This window comes from Motacilla alba, chromosome 11, assembly GCF_015832195.1.
Source record: "Motacilla alba alba isolate MOTALB_02 chromosome 11, Motacilla_alba_V1.0_pri, whole genome shotgun sequence".
NCBI lineage: Eukaryota > Metazoa > Chordata > Aves > Passeriformes > Motacillidae > Motacilla > Motacilla alba.
In genome coordinates, this window is record NC_052026.1 from 15,613,463 (window position 1) to 15,629,199 (window position 15,737).

Sequence of the window (15,737 nt, forward strand, 5' to 3'; positions counted from 1 at the left end):
ACAGTAGTTTTCTACCTCTTAAAGAGGAATAAACTTGTACCTGACACAATTTCATTTTTTCCACATCACCCATTGCAGTCAGTGTCTGTCAGGCTGAAGAACCCACTGTATCTCAGCAGCTCATCACCAGCAATGTTTGAAATCTTCTCTGAGTGGGGGGATGCTGGAATGGAAATGGTCTCACCTCAGGAGAGCACAGGCAGGCAATGCCCAGGGATGGCATTTTTGCTATCTGGAAGAAAGCAGGTCTATATACCAACACATGCATCCCTTCTTTGTTGCAATGGTGAACAACTATTCCTGCCAAAGGCAGAAAATGCCATTATTTTGTGAGTCTCTGTCTTCTCAGCTGAAAGAACTCCATGCAAGGATCATTGTTTTGAAACCCAAAAGTCAGCAATCACAATATCTCAATGGGAAAGATCCTTTCCTCTCATGCTGCCTCTTCCTTCTCTCACTTTATTTCTCTCTCAGCAGCAAGACAGAAACAGAAACTCGTTGTAACAAGCTCAAGCCTCATGTGTGGTGATGCTGCATTCCCCAGAAAGCTCCTTCTCCTTTGCCTGCAAGCACAGAGCTTATGATCTTTCCAGGCATGATTTCCATTGGAATCTGCAGCCAGATTGGGCAACACTGGGATCTAGCAATGGCCATGGTGCATGTGTGTGTGTGCACACAGGCACTACATGAACATTTATTTGTGTCCATACATATACAAATAACATGAAAAACAGTGACAGAAACTTGACCCTTAAGACTCCAGCAAAGGACTTTAATACATTGCTGTGCAACAGGCCTCTAAAGCAGTTTGCATTCCATATAATATTAATTTGAGTGCCACGAGACTTCTTCTCCTGTAACTTTGTCATTGTTGACTTTAACAAATAATATAATGTAAACATTTAAAATTCACATTTTTGCCAGGTTGAAAACCAAAAATAATAATAAAAAAAATCTCTGTGAATCTGACCTCTTTTTCCCATACTGCCTTTCAGTGGGTGTTGTAAAAAAGCAGCTATTCAGTTGTTACAAGCAGGGAATGTTGTGCTAAAGAGTTTGCAGGAGTTTTTCTACAGCACAATATTTGAAGTAAACAGATATAGCAGAATAAGTATATGTCCCAAAGTTAAGCTAAGCCTAGAAAGTGGATGCACTGAATCCAACCAGAGTTAAATGAAGCTGGAACAAACATGGGCAAATCCTCCAGCCAAGAGACAAAATTTTTTTTTTTTTTGTTTCCAGTCTCTAGGAAAGTAAAAATATCCTGGCATGGCAAGACCATATAATGCTTGAATCCTGATATGATACAAAACAAAGTCTGAAGATGCTGTCCTGGAACCACTCCTTGCATGACCTCTGAATTTGATCCATAAGCATGTGCTTCATCAGAGAGTGAGCCCAGACACACTTGGACAGGCAACTGCTGGTGCCGGAGAAGGTTTGAATCCCCAGAAGAGTCCCAGACCAGTGACATTAGAGGGTGACATGCTGTAGAAATGGGGCATTTGAGACACCTCTGGTCCCATCCTGTCTTCAGTGTCTTTCCTTTGCAGGGGGACAAGTGGGACAGAAAGATAAGGGGTGCCACTTCTGTGTCCAGACGAGGGCTGCTGTGCTGAGTGCAGCAAGAACAGCGCTGATGATGCCACATCCAGGCTGTGGTAACTGAATGTGTGCAGAAATGAGACTGCAGACTGCAAAGCAGAATTAAGGAGTATGGAGATTTATAGGAAACACAGCAGAGGGAGCGGAGAAATGTTTGAACCTCTTCTGCTTGCCAAAATCAGACACATCCATAAAGTCGGTGCCACACCAGTGCCTGCCCTCAAAATAATGCCAACAGGGCCTAGGGAAAACATGGATGTAATTATTACAGAACGATTAAAGGGTCTTTACTCCAGCAAAAAAGTAGGACTGGAAGAGCAAGGCTTCTCCTCATGATTTCATGAATAACTGAGTTATAGAAGTACCTTTATTAGCAGAGACAATGCTCCAGAGATAGCAATAAGCATCAGGAGAATGCAGAGCAGGGAAAGAAGTTACATCAGCAAAACTGTGGCTGCAGGAAGCAGGTTTTGCTGCTTTATGAAACCCCCCTGATTTTTTCTTCAGTTGGAAGAGGTTAAAGAAACTAACCAAGCTTCTCATGTTTGTTTTTTTTTTTTTAAATCCCACCTTTATCTACTGTATGTGGAATGAGGAAAAGGCTGACCAAGATGGCAACTTCAGCATGAACCACCTTGTGCCTATGAATAACATCAAGCAAGCTGAGATGACGAGGTATTATAAACTCTTGTTGCTCAAGCAGAATGTTTATGCTCTTAATTGCAAAACATCTGCATCTCGTTGTCCATAAAATGAGCAAACATTTTGAAGACACCCAGGGAAGAAATGAACTCATAAAACTAGAGAATTAAGAGATGAGAAGCTATTTAATGGCAGCCTTTCAGGTTGGAGAGTGTCTGGGGCATGAGATTTTGCCTCAATCCCACACTTTTTAAGATCACATAGACAGAAATAGGAATATAGTCTGCAGGAGACAAGCAAGGGAAAACTTGATCATTTACTGATCCCTGCACCTTACCCCTCTTACTTGTATCTTCATGGTTTTGCAGATTTCCAAGCAGATTACCCTAATTCTCACAACAGAGCTGGAAGGAAACTTTGAATCCATATAGACTGTGGAGCCCTCCATAATTTTCATTATATCCTTTTGGGTGAGATTAAACTGTTCTTGATATTACACCAAAGCTCTTCGAGAAACAGCCCATTTTAGCATTACTTTATTTTTATGTTTTCGCCCAATGGGTCTCTTTTTAGCCCTTTGGAAGCTGGCACTGGAGCACATTGAGCTCCTGGTGAGAAAGCAGAGGCCAAGGAAATGAAGCAGACGATGCTCTAATGGTGGGCTCTCTGCTGCACAGGAAAGCAAGCAGCTCTTTCAAAGCTTCTTAAGGGGATTTGGATGGCTCTTTTCCCTTAATTCCAGAAAGTAGAAGTGTTCGGGGGTGTTTATGCAACGACCCCAAAGCTGACATGAGTGAAGGAAGAAACAGCACAAGGGCAGCCACAAAGGGGAGTCTCTCCCAGACTTGAGAGATTCTGGCTTCCTACTGCCCCGGCATCAATACTGGGATTTTGGGTTTTGATAACTTACAGCATTAAACAGCTTGATGCATTCTACTGGAAAATATAGCAAACACTGGGCAAGGATGATAATACATGCATGAAGCAAAAGGCAGAGCTTGCATCATTCCTCAGCCTGTTAACTCACATTTGCCTCGTGGATTTCCTTGCCTGCTGTTGTTAAAATAATCCCAAAATTACAATTGAGCAGATCTAGTAAGAAATTCAGGCAGAATATCAGCTTACACTGTGAGAGGTTCCTGTGCAAATAGAAAATGCTGCCTTTTGGATGCTGGAAATTCCTATCTCCCATCCTGACAGTCATGTGTTTCCAGCCCATCAGGGCTAATAGGCTCTGCAAAACCCAAGGACTGATTATACTCAGAGCACAACACAGCACTGACTATTATGTAGCAACTTAGCTGGTATATAATTACTTTTGAGGAAAATGCATTGCAGAACAACATCACTTCTCAAAGATTTAAGTTATTAAGGAAGATTAAGGAATTTCACTCTGGAAAAGAGACTTCACTGTGACCTAATTGAAGTTTTTTACATTCTCAAGGGAACTAATAAAAATTGGTTCATGCAAATTCTCCATCCTTTCAAAGAACATGAACACAAGAGAACATTATTTAAGAAAAAAAAATTAGGAAATTGAGATCAAAAAGAATTTAGAACAATAAAAAAAGAAAAAAAAGAATAAAAAAAGGAAAAAAAAGTCAGCAACAACAAAAACAAAACCCCAAATTCAAAAAAAAAAAAAAAAAAAAAAAGAAACATAACCAAAACAGAACAATTTAAATTAAAGGGAAGTATTCTACCAGGTCATTTGATCCATCCCCTCCTCCCCATGAATCACAGAAGGATTGATTTCCTTATCCTTAAAAATCCCTAATACATGGGTGTCTAGGTGAGCCAGTGATGACTATTCCACAACCTCTCTTGGCAGCCTGTACTTTCAGAAAAATAAACATATTGAATAAAATATTTTTAAAAGGCCATTGTGGGCAAGGAGAATCAATGAAATCAAGGAAAAACTTGTTAATACAGAGGGGGGGGGATGGAAGACAGGGAGTAAAAATAAGCTCATTAGATGAATGAGAGACAAAAGTGGCAGAAAGAAGCAGAATCTTGCGGTATATTCCTTTATTCTTGAAGTACTGTTTTCACTCACTATTTAGAGAAGCTGCACAGAACACCTACACATTTGTCCAAGCACGAAGTAATTCCAGGAATGATCACATGAAAGTGCAGCCAGTGTGCTGTCAGCCTCCAACAAAGGAAAATGAACAAAAGTTGTTCCTGGCTGTACAGGCAGGAACAACTTTCTTACAAACTGAAAGCAACACAACTGCAGAAGACCATTTCAGGTAGATTCATAATGAATTCCCATTCGGGGAAGCAAGCAGAGGAATAAGCCACATTAACCAAGTGCTTACACATGAAAAATAGATTTTCAAGGACACAGGATAAATACATAAAGCCCCTCACCCTGCAAGCAGGCACATATTTAACTTCACCCATAAGAGCAGCCCTGGTCAGCTCATGGGAGTTAATCACCTCCACAAAGTTTGCCAGACTGAGTCCCCAGACAGTGCATGGCTCCTCCCTCTGTGGCTACTACACACCAACTAATCTTGCCAGTGCCTTTGGTGCAAGGTTGTCAGCAGAAAAGCAAGTGTGTTCCCCAAAACTGTCACCTAAATACATCCTGCCAAAACACATTTACCGTGCAGGAGAATTCAATGGGTGCTGTTACCATCCCTTGCTCCTGGGGAGAACATGGACAGCAGAGACCCAGTGCCCATGAATCATGAACGGACTGTCTCATCGGGAGAAAAACTCATCCCACTTTGTCATGGCTTTTCCAACACAACTTGATGTGAAATCATGCAGGAGATGCTCCTGCAGAACAGCAGGAACACTTCAGAGGTTGGAGAGCAGGGTTGTTAGAGCCTCCCGAATTGCTCATACACGTTGCAAGTGGCACTGTGTACTCCACCTGATCTCTGGGTGTAATTCAGATTATTCACATAAACTTTTACACTGGGGTGTCACCAGCTGATGCACTTTCACCAAAATGCCTGGAGACAATTTGTTTTTTAGAATGGGGTCAAAACTCACAGCTCCTCCTCACTTCCCTTTCCTCAAAGTGCCCGTGGTGGGTTATTATTAGATGTGTGTGAGTCTCCAGGGAGGAAAGAGAAGGATGTGGCTTGATTGCTTTTGTTTGGATGGATTGAGTAACTGCTCATAGTTACATTTGACATTTGGATTCTTTCCCTTCATGCATTTTGGGGGTTTGGATTTCGAGTAGGGTCAGAGCTCTTCTAATAGAAATTTTATAGAGACTGGAAAAAACACAACAAATATGAAAGTGGAAAAAAAACCTCCACTGCCTAAGTCCTAAACAAGCATGCTGTGATTAAAGAGAGACAGATGTAACTACCAAACATTTAATTTTTTTGTTTTTCTAGATCCTTTCCTGATACTCGTACACCAAGTCTTCAGTACGTGTTCACTCACTTGTATTCCTGAAACTCTGGATCACTTTAATTCTTACTGTCATTCTCTCTTCCTAACAAGAATGTTTATTTTTCATTAGCTTTACTTCTACATCTTTACTGTTTATTCAGGCTCTCATTCATAGTGCTTGGTCATATTCTCTTTATGGACTGTCCATGCAAGGCATTTAAGTGGCCTGCAAGTTGTAATTATAATTGTATAAGCATCTTTTGTCACTTTTACTGTGCATATTATTGGTTCACACAGGATTGTACCTGCTTTATTTTTAAATGTAGCAAAATGTTCTTGGAAAAAAACCCTGAAAAACTCTGATTTAGGAACTATTCTGCTAAGTTTAGCTGGTATTTTCTCAGGCTTTAGCTGTTGTGCAGCCCTTGCTGAGTTTATTTTATGTCTATGGAATGGATGCAGACCAACTCTTTTGTTTCTGACAGGTAAAACTATACTTCCCTAGGCATTGAGTGCATTCAGTCTCATGCAGTTTCATATTTTTGCTAACTCCTTTGTTTTTGGGATGTGAACTCTTGTTCTACCTTGAAATATATTTTGCACTGTACTTGGACTGGTTACTAAAACCCAAATGACCTCATTTCAGTTTAAAACGCATTGTGGGAAAAAGATGACAATTAAGACATAAAAATTTTGATTTGTGCATTTATGTTTTCTTTTTCTCCTAAGGAATATTTAAGTGAAATTGAATGTAACTTGAGGTTTGTTTAAGCTCAACAGTCATTGGCTTATTGTAGTTACTTTCAGAGAATTTTTATCTTAAAAATCTTTGGCATTAAACCAGAAAGCATTCTAGCTTTCTTCTCCTTGGTCTCTAAGCTTATGACTTGCTTGTGCAATTGTTGCATGAAAGCAGTTCTACATTTTTTTCTCTTGTAGGAAAACAGATGGAGAAGAATTTATCTGCAGTTGGGATTTGCTGCTTATAATTTATTTCACAGGATCAAGCAAAAGATAACTGTGAGCTCACACTAGTCAAGCTTCCAGGATGCCATCACTTACAAATTATATATATTTTTGAGATTATAGTTATAGAGACACACGGGTAGAAAGCCATTGAGGCATTTTTCAGATTTTCATGAGTTCTTAATACTTTTCTGCAGCTATACAGCACATTCCTAGTGCTCTCTCTTGACTGGGTGGCTCCCATTAATACAAATATATTTCATATTCTGTTTCCCAGCTTTCTGAAGCACTTGGTGTAGACTGAAGAAACACTCTACACACCTATAGGAGCTGCTCCACTCTCCACAGCCTGCACAAAGTCGTGTCACTCCTCCATATGCTCAGATTCTGCAAGCAGGATGGGAATCATTCTGACATGAGCTTATTACAGAGCCCCATTCCTCGGTGGAAATTTTTCTGGTATGTCCTATTGTTTTAGCATTACATTTTATTATTTTTTCATTAATACAGTAGGAAAATCACATTGCTTCCAGGACACGTTGATGCTAGTCAGGACGCTCTGGAGGCTAACAATGAGTCAGGACTCTGGACTGAGACCAAGCTTTTCTTCCATTGAGCTCTGCTCTCTTTTCTTCCTCCTTAAGGAACTGGCTTTTATTGGCCTCTTTAGCTTTGGATTAACTTACATCATACATTTCATAGTATATATATTCCAGTAAAAGAATACGCACAGCACCATGCAAATTAACCTCCTAATCAAATTAAAACGTTGAATGACTTATACAGAGAAGCTTGGAGAAGAGGCTCCACACGTCAGCACGAAGGTTCACGTCATGAGCCTCAGGAGACAGGCACCTCCAGTGCACCCAGGGAGAGATAAAGCCAAAGTGCCTTGAGTCAAAATGCTGAAAGAGTTGTGACAGAGAGTCGTGCAGAGAGCAGTCCTTCCTTCCCAATGGGCTCCGACACAACAAGTGAAGCACCAAGTTTTGGGGAACATGCAGGAGGTCTAAAGGGAGAGGAGGAAAGGAAATAAAAGTGGTTTTCTGTCAATGGCACAAAGGGAGATAGAAGTACAACTGTTTTTATTTTCTAAAGCACCTTTAAAACCTCTCTGGGAGGGGTGTAGCCATAACCAGGCACTGGGCTGCTGGGAGCAGCAGTTGCTGGTGAGCATTGCCTGGGATTCTGGAGTGTGGGCATGCTGGGAAAGCCTCCTACACAAACAGGGTCTGCATTACGGCCAAGGTGGAGGATGAAATAGTGCCAGCATATGCTTTATGGCAGGTAAAAGCCTCCCAACACCACTTCAGTGCCAACAGTGCTGTGATAATTCCTCTCTCCTCCACACCTTCAATTGTTTCACTTCTCAGCAACATATTTTAGCTCTATGGCTCCATTAGCTTTTTCCCTTCTTTTTTCCCCTCTTCTGCTTCTAAGCACAGGGTCATTGACTGCCTTAATCAAATCTCCTACCATAATGAAAAGTAAAAGGCATAATGTAGCATTTAACAGACCAGCGATCCCCCGTGCTGACTGGCATATGATATTTCTAAAAGAATGAATCTTCAGTGAGACCTGAATGGCTCAGCTCAGGAAGACTGAGAGGCCAAATTGTCTTTCTAATCACAAACCTTTGCCCCATGGGGTCTTAATTCTCACTTTAAGGACCACATCAGAAGATTTATGAAGTTTGCTGCTTTGTTCCCATTTTTAGGAACCACTCCAAGTCACACTGAATTCAATGGGAGTCCTTTCATCGACGCGATCAGGCTTTGGAGCAGGTCCACAGAGAATGTCACTTTTCTATGAAAAAAAGAGAACTGCTCTGAAACTTTCTGCATTTCCACTGACGCTCATGTAGAGTGGAAAGTGTTTCTTTCTGGACGAGTGATCATCCTGCACAGTCTGTAGAAACTCTAAGCAGATGCAGCACACGCCCAGTTCTTCATCCCAGTTCCTCAAAGTGAGGCAGTACAACACCACAGGCACAGCTTTTAGAGTACTTTAAGATAAACTTTAAGATAAACTGAAGTTCTCAGCTTCTCAGCTAGACCCTTGCAATGCTGAACTCAAAGGGACCAAAGTGAAGGCTGCTTTCACTTGGTCAAAACATCATTCTTTATAAAAATAACACTGAAAAATCTATCATGAATTACTCCCATGCTTCCTGGGTTTTTATATTTTTTGTGACCCAAATAAAGGTGATAAAAACCACTGTGTTAGCATGCGTCAGTTTTCTAGTCATGAAAATCAAATCTGTGTAATGCTGTAAACATCTGCATCCCAGGGCCTCAGAAACACCTCAGATGTGATACCTGAGACATGAGGAGCAAAACAGATGTGTTTTTGTTATGGTGTTTTATAACCACCCCTTCAAAGTGAGCTCTTTGTTGTAATTACCAACACCTTCATTCAATAAATGACAAAAAGTCATCTGTTTCCTACTGAGCTTTTTAGTAATGGAAGTGCAAGTAACATTGCTTCAGCTGGGCAGTAGCTGCTCTCAGAACCTCAAGCACTGAAGAGCTCATCCCCTTGGCCAGAGGAATCCTGGACAACGAAACCACTTCAGTTATAGCCCAGAAATATTTTGTGTCCTTGAAAGAGGAACCTGAAGTTGGCCAGAAACGAAGCCAGTTGAATTCCTGGTGCTTTTACCAATGTAATAAAGAACAGAAGATCTTCACTGCTGGAGCATTGTGTTACTGCAGCAGCAGCAGCTGGGTTCATCTCCTTCTCCGGTGAGCGGCAAGTGATTCCATCTTCTCATTTCACTGGGGTTTACAAGTCCAAGACACCCTGTTTTTTCACTACACTGATAAAAAAGGATGTCATTAAAAAGAATGTAACTGATACACATGGAGGAGGAGAAACAAAGTTGTCCGTGGGAACACTGTTATCTCGTTCACTCCGGCTACAGCGCTACAGCGTGCAATCAGTATTTATTTACTTGCAAGGGGAAGGTGTGCCATCTCAAATACCCTCCCTCTGATGGATGCAGGCCGCTGCTGGATCATGCTGTTCAGCTCTCTCTTTGGGGCTGTTTGTCTTTGGTTTTCAACTGTCTTATCATGATATATGTGTGCTGTGCATACCATGGCATGTCAGGCTAGATCAGACTACAGCTTGTCACACAGAGCAACAAATTAAGGCAGAATGAGTGAGCTGCAGATACATATCGCCTGGCATTGGGAAGTTCATAAAACTTACTTTGCTGGAAAATATTTTGGTGTGTAGCAAGCATCCTTTGGATCATATTTCCTTTTCTCTTGGCTGCTTGGAATTCTTTTTCATGTGTACAGTTTGAAACTTAAAAGGTAATTATGCTATTTAGAGGTACATGTTTAAATTTATGTCTTTGTTGTTCCTGCTGTTCCCTGAGCAGATTAATTGTTAAAGTAGTCGTTGCAAAATTATTTCAACTCATTTTTGTTTTATCGCTTATTTTGCATTATTATGAGGAGCTATTATAAGAGGATGGGAAAACTCTTGGCAACTAGGAGAAGTTATCTGTGTATTTATTTAAAGGAAGTTATGCTCATAAGAGGGAAAAGAACATTTTAAACTAATATAAGAAGCACTGAAAAATGTAGCCCTGATCTCAGTTTCAAATCCACCCAGGCATTTCTTCCAGCTTACACACTTCCCCAATTTGGGTCATAAGCACTGAAAGCTGCAAAAGAAAATAATTCCCCTTTCAGCCCCCATCCTTCCCTCTTAAGCCAGATGTGTTGTAGGGAGCTCTGCAAACCTGGAGGATAAGAAGGGTCCTGAGCTCAGAGCAGCAAAGACCAAGCCAGGATTCTGGGGCTCCCTGCTGGGCTCTGCCCATCACCTGGTTTGACTTCCCAAAGTTTGTTTGGGCATCGATTCAGGGAGGCTCAGAGCCACGTGGCTGACTCCCAGCACAGGTATTTTCACAGGAGTCAAGTGAAAACAATAGAGCTGTGAAACTGCTGGAGCTGCACAGACGTGTTCCCATCGGTCTGGTGGCTGAACAGCAAACTGCAAAAATGATTCAGGTGAGGTTCAACCTGAAACACACAAAGTGTCAGTAGAACAGACATAAAAGCCCCCCCAAAGTTTCATTTTTGTTCAGCCCAGATTGCATTTCTTGATCTAGAATGGAAGTTTTCATATTGTTTTTAACCCAAAATTTAAGCAAAAGATATTCTAGCTGAGTAAACCCTTCATTTCAAAACATCAAAATGAAACTTTGAGCAGTGATAATTCACTCTCTTACTGGGGAGTCTAACATTCACTTGACCAGATTATTTCCAAAACAATAATGAATTAAAATTTTGAAATTTTGAAAACTAAGTGGTATAAGAAAGGTGAAAATTATATATTTTATTTAGAAAATACTGAAATGAAACATTTAAACTTCCCTGAGAGAAGTATTTTCTTTCTGACAAAACTCTGCATTACATTCAACCAGAATTTGTGAATAGTTTTCCACTTCAAATTGCACTTTTGGCAAATGCTGCCTATCCTGGAAAGATTCCACCAGCTCTGTTGAAACTGGCACATGCTCACATACTTTACTGGATAAGAGATTTCATCCTGTAAAATGGGGATAAGAATAAAACTTCCCCACTGATGAAGAAAAATCTATAGGTTGAGCTGTTAATGCCAGTAAAATATACATGTCTAGGGCAGACACCAAAGTTTTTTGCTTCCTGGGGTATAACACTTCACAGAGAAAGGAATCATTTTCTTTGTCTTAATGGGAACTAGATTAGGACTTCAGAACCTTAACTAGTTAGATGAACAAAAAGCTAAAAGACAACACAAGATTAAGTGCTTTAAAATTATGATCTAGAAGGCCTGTAATTTGCAGTATTACAGTGGAGCTGTTCAGCTTGGTTTGAAGTGAGAAATGGGCAGGGGCATCCCACAGAGCGGTGGCAGTGAGGCACAGAGGGGGGGATCACTCCCTGTCCTGCAGAAAACCACCAGGATAATGTTCCTGGCTGCAGGAACGCTGCCCCCGTGCAGGTGTCACCTACCACTGTCTCACTTGTCCTCCTCTCCTTCTGGCCAGGAGGGACTTTTCCTCTGGAAGCCAGTGATCAGAAGGTTTTGTGAGGAGTTTTCCTGGTTCATTTCATGTGACATGTTGGAAACGGGGCCTTGCTGCAGCCTCGTAGCCGATGGCGGTGGGCAGGAGAGAAGAGGCTTTGCTGAAATGTGGAGCAAACACACAAGAAAAGAAAATGGATAAAACATTAAAATGACAGCTTGCTGAGGTGGCTTCTTGTCACAGTGGCTTTAGCATGATCATAAAGTGATGTGCAGTACTTGACGTAGCTTGCTCCTCACGGTGAAACAAAATTGATGCTTAATTTGCCCCACTAGACCAGGATTTGCTAAATGCAGAAGATTTCCCACCTGGGTCACAACAGTTGTGCCAACAAAACTGAGATTGTGGGAAGAGGTGTGTCTGTGCAGGGGGCTGGAATCAAACACCTGATCAAACTCTGTCAGATGGATTCAGAGGTTTGATCAATGAGCCATGCTCTGCAGCTCAAGCCCATTGTTAATTTTAAAATGCTCTTGCACCCCATGCAATGTGACAGCAGAGGTGCAGAAAATGATGTCAGAGTTCACAGAAGAAAACTCAGAGCCAGAGGAAGTTTTAGTGTTTTGGGCAAAATTCTGGCATCAGTAAAATCAATGGCAGTGCTCCCACTCGCTTCCGCAGTGCTGGGATTTCACCCTTTGCCTATAGAAAACCAGTGGGTATGCAATCATTGCAATATCCATTACACTGGCTTGTATTTTGCGAAAGTGTTTGGTTTAAATTCTGAAAATAATTTCAATTGAGCTTTTGTTTGGCTCACCGAGGTCAATTAACATAATTCCAGAACTTCTGGATGAAGTTTTGTATAGATCATTTTCTCTAATGCATGCATCTGTCATGAAATACTCACATCTTACAGTTTCACTTAACTCCCTTTGAAGTTACCTGTGTGCCTAAAATTAAGCCTCTTTTGAAAATCTTTACAGAATCAGGGACATAGTTTTTGTAATTCTCCATTCAGCTGCTGTGGTAAGAGTAATAAAAAAGGGCTGTGATGTATGTAGAATTACATGCTGTGCTCTTCCTCTGAGCTGCTGCATTTCTATAGCTGTACAAAAAAATCCTGTCTGCAGGGAATCTTGTTGCGGTTAAAAATCTATATTTTCGTTTTCTCCATTTGTTCTACAAAACTGAACTAACAGGCAAAACAAACATACATGCTAACATGCACAGAAACATTCAGGAGCAGCAGTCATGCTGAGGAGAATGTTGGAAAAAATGCCCTTGTTTTAACCAATACAAAAGGGTTTTTTTAAAGTCTGTAAAGGAAAAATACTACGTGCTAATTACCACAGGGTGTGCAAATATAAGAGGGGATTTTTCATGTGCTCTGAGAAGGTATACAAGAAATGCTGTGTTGTTTAATTCACAAATAGCATGAAATACTAAATTTACATTCCTGTTGGTTCCAAGAAGATTATTTTATAATCTACAGAAATAATGTAATTATAATAAAACCTGCTTGCATAACATGCTCTATTTAAAAGGAAAAAGATAACTTATCCTATCTGCTGCCAAATATTGAAGTCATCTCTGTTTCTAGCATTCCCTCGAAGCTCCAGGACTTCAGCTGGGAAAGCTCTTGGAGCAGTGCAGGCGTGGACATGAACACCCAGCCCAGCCTCCCCATGGGGGAGAGACCATACCCACTGTCTGCAGCTGCAGCTGGGGATGAGGAGGGAAAAAAATGGTTTAATGCCAACTTCCCAGTCCCTCATCTCCTATGGGCAACAGGGAAAATCATTCCTCTGCATTTTACAACTTCCAGTGAGAATTTGTGCAGCTTTTCCCATGATTTAAGTGTGTCCCTGGTGTGTTGAGGACTTCATGCTCAGCCACAGGCAAGTGTGACCTGGCACTGAACACAGCCCTGGTGCAAAAGTGCACCTTTTGCCTTTTTTATGGTTAGGCAGCAAAGAAGCCCAGAACTCCCAGTTTTTTCACCCAAAAGCAAGGCTTTGTGCACATGCTGTGCCAGGGAGGGGTGTCAGCCCTGTCCAGCAGCTGTATGTGGTGGCGTGGCTCCCCTCTCCATTGAGGACCAACGAGGACTGCCACCTCCTCCCATGCTGTTACCAAACCTCTCACCTTCTGCCCCTTAAATCGATGCTTTGGAGCACCAGCTTGGAATGGTCTCATCCTGTGCCTTGCAAAAGTGATGAGGGCTCCTGTAAATCCATAACAGGGGCTCTGCTTGTCTAGCTGGGGTTGTCCTACAGTAGCAGTTTCAATGTAAATCTTTTCCATCACTGCTCTCCTTTTCTCAATCTGTGTTTTTTGAAACCCAGCACTTTATTCTGCTGCTCCAGAAATACCTAAAATAGCTCAGCCAAGAGAGCCCTTTGCAGCAGGGAGGTGAAGGAGTTAACAATGCCCTTTCAAGCAAAACCACAAACAACTGGGGGGAAAGAGAGAGGGGGGGGAAAAAAAGAAAAGAAAAAGAAAAAAAGAGTTTTTAACTGAGAAATGGAAGGGATCCAGGTTCTAACCGAGAGTAAAAGCACAGAGAGACTATGAAACACACAAATCATCCTGGGGTTCGGAGTTGATAAAGTTATTAAAAAAGAAAAAAGGAGAAGGGGGGTGGGGGGGGGAGAGAAAAATCCCTTTGTTTCTGCCCTATACCTTGAGGCTGTGGGAGCGGAGGGAGGGAGTGCAGAACGAGTCCGACCGGAGCCAGCGCTGAGCCCCATCCATCCCAGCGGGAGCCGGGCACGGGCTGGTGCTCCCCAGCTCCCCTCTGCTCAGCTCCTGGCAAGAGCCGCGGAGGGTTTGCTTACATAAACTCCGCACTTTTACGGCTCTTTTTTTTTTGTTTGTTTGGTTTTTTTTTTGGTTTTTTTTGAATTATTATTATTAGCAAGCGGGAGAAAAGAAGCTTTTAATGCGGGCGGGCTGGAGGCTGGATGCGGCCGGAGCGCGGGTGGGGTGCGGAGCGCCCCGGCGGCTATTGGGCCATCGGCTTAGCAACAGCGCGGAAGGGCCAACCCCAGCGTTCCTACAGCTGGGCCACCTTCCAAGGATGGGTGCCAAACGCTGCGCTCCTCTGCCAAGAAAACAAACAAGGGCACTTTTAAAAACTCCCGAGTTAAACAGCGTGGGGTTTTTTTTTTTTTCTCCCCTTTTCTGTTCTCTCCTCCACAAACTCTCCTCGCTCGCTGTTAATGATCTCTTTCCCTTTGTCGCTGAACTTCGAGCTAGGGGGAATTGTCGCTTGTGCAGGTTTCGGGCGTCGTTTCCCCTTTCCTGGATGTGGCAGGCTCCCGTCTCTGCGGGCTGGAGCAGGCTCTGGAGTCATTCATTTCTCTTCAGATGCTGCAGGTTCCCTCCTTCCTTCCGAGCGGCAGGAATCTCTGCCGCCTGCATTAGCGCTGAAACCTGCTTGCCGCTGCCACGCGTGTATGGAACTTACATAATTTACTGCCTATGTCACCCTCTCGTCTGCTACCTCTTCATTCATTTCAAGCCTGTTAAAGCAGTGGAATAAGAAGCACACAGACTTAAATAGGCAAAAAGTGGCTTGTAGCCACAAACCTTTTTTTTTTTTTTTTTTTTCTGCAGAGGAAGAAGAAAGAATTTGGGAATTCTGGTCTCATTTTATTAAAGATATATTTTTACATTATATTTTTAGTGCAATCTTTCTTACATATTAGTCTTTGTGATTGCTGAAGTTGGGGTAGCGCCAAACTTTTGCTGAGAAGAAATACAGACTATGTTTTTTTACCAGCTGAGAAATGTGCAGGTCGATGCTGTGTCCCAAAAGCTCTTCTTTCCCTGTGAAGGAGTAAAGCAGAGAAGTCAAAGCCCATTTCCAAGAAACACCAACTCTCTTCAGGTCCCCGTGGCTTAGCGCCTGCCCAGAGAGAGTGCTCGCCTTGGATCCTGATTTTGAGCACTAAAGGAAGAAAATGGGACTGACTTTTGTGTTGCTGTTGTTGTCGTTGCTATAAGACACTCTGTAGGAGGTGAAGCCAAACTTACCTCTGGGGAAATATTAAACACTTGACAGAGAAAGGCCTAAAGAGGCAAATATTGCAGCCCTTTTCTCACGCCAGTCATCCCATTAACTTCAGAGACACTG

At 42.1% G+C, this 15,737-nt stretch overlaps 1 long non-coding RNA gene across 2 annotated transcripts; it reads right to left on the reverse strand.

The window, feature by feature from the left end:
- Window positions 1-4,260: 4,260 nt before the first annotated feature.
- LOC119705759 lies at window positions 4,261-14,448 on the reverse strand. Of its 2 annotated transcripts, none has more exons than XR_005258306.1 (3): window positions 14,282-14,448; window positions 11,583-11,756; window positions 4,261-8,376 (listed from the first exon to the last, which is right to left on the reverse strand). It is a non-coding gene; the product is annotated as an uncharacterized LOC119705759 (long non-coding RNA). The 2 variants fall into 2 exon arrangements; XR_005258307.1 differs by lacking the exon at window positions 4,261-8,376 and adding an exon at window positions 9,501-10,607.
- Window positions 14,449-15,737: the final 1,289 nt, after the last annotated feature.